We start from the raw sequence: 1,384 nt of genomic DNA, 5'->3' as shown, positions 1-1,384 counted from the left end.
ATGTGTCCAATCTTTTACTGGGTGGTTTCTTAGTACTGCTTGTTGAGATTTCTTAATATATTCTAGATACAAGTGGCTTATTAAATATTTGTTCTACAAAATTTTGTTCCAATTTATGGCTTTTCTTTTCATTTTCTTAGCAATGCCAATTGAATAAAGGTTTTAAATTTTGATAAAATCAAATGTGTAAAGTTTTTTATTTATAGTCTATGCTTTGGCTATTGTGTCTAAGTCTTCTCTAAGCTCAAAAAGATTTTTATTCAGTGGTTGACTCCAGTAATTTTATATTTTAGGGCTTAAAATTAGGTCTTTGAGGTATTTATTTATTTATTCATTTATTTATTTTTAAATTTTTAAACTTCTTATTTGCACATTTAAAAAAATTGTGCATTCCGATAATTAAAATCATTTGAACAACAACAACAAAAAAAATGGCACTCTGATTAAACTGCATTACAGCCTGCAGGACACCTTGGGCCAGCTTGGTTTTACTCTAGATTTCACTGTCGTCCCACCCCCACTTCTTCCACCCCACTTCTTCCTTCACCAACACGCAAGTTCTTTCCTTCCCTGCCAGCCAGATAGACAGGCGGGAGAGGCAGGCGCGGCCTTCCTTGTCAGTAGTTCTTTGATGTGAAAGGGGCAGCACAGTCATTTAAACTTGATCCAACCTCTTTGCATCTTACAAAGTTAAACAGCTAAAAGAAGTAAAATAAGAAGGCAATGCTTGTGGAATGTACAGTGCATATTGGCGGCGCATGCCTCATTACGATTCGCCTGCTTGCTTCTCCTGTTCAATCGTTTCTTTGGAAGGCAGTGCATTTTTCTCTTGCGTCTCTGTCTTCTTCAGTTTCGACTTACCGAATTTCTCGATCTCAGACATAGCGGGTTTGGCAGACATGGTCGCGGAGGAAAAGCGGAGCGAGGCGCACGAAAACAAGCGAAGTCTGATTTGCACAGTGGTCACCACCAAGTTCAGATCATTTATTTTTATTTGGACATTCGATTGTTCTAGAATCAGTTTTAGAAAACATGATTTCACCTTAAAATTGCCTTGCACCTTTGTCCAGAATAAATTGACCATATATATGTGTGTCTGTTTGTAGTCTTTATCGGGTCTCTATTAATCTAGGTATGTATCTTTTTGACAAGACTATACTCTCTGGATTACTGTGCCTTTATAGTAAGTCTTGGACTCAGCTAGTATGAGTCCTCCAACTTTGTTCTTCTTGTCGAAATTGTTTTGACTCTTCTGTTTCCTTTATTTTACCACAGAAGACTCAGATTCAGCCAGCCTATCTTTAAAAGTTCAGTTGGTTTTTTTGTTTTTTTTTTTTTTGATTGAGATTGTGTTGAATGTATAGGCTAGTTTGTGGAAAATGGA

General features: G+C 36.6%; 1 pseudogene across 1 annotated transcript; it reads right to left on the bottom strand.

Moving 5' to 3' along the window:
• Positions 1-378: 378 nt before the first annotated feature.
• On the bottom strand, positions 379-971 carry LOC105517076 (annotated as a pseudogene). Its single transcript, XR_001002606.1, has one exon. The product of XR_001002606.1 is annotated as a thymosin beta-4 pseudogene (transcript).
• Positions 972-1,384: the final 413 nt, after the last annotated feature.

This window comes from Colobus angolensis, unplaced genomic scaffold, assembly GCF_000951035.1.
Source record: "Colobus angolensis palliatus isolate OR3802 unplaced genomic scaffold, Cang.pa_1.0 Scaffold3, whole genome shotgun sequence".
Classification (NCBI taxonomy): domain Eukaryota; kingdom Metazoa; phylum Chordata; class Mammalia; order Primates; family Cercopithecidae; genus Colobus; species Colobus angolensis.
This window is presented reverse-complemented; position numbering and strand designations above follow the sequence as displayed.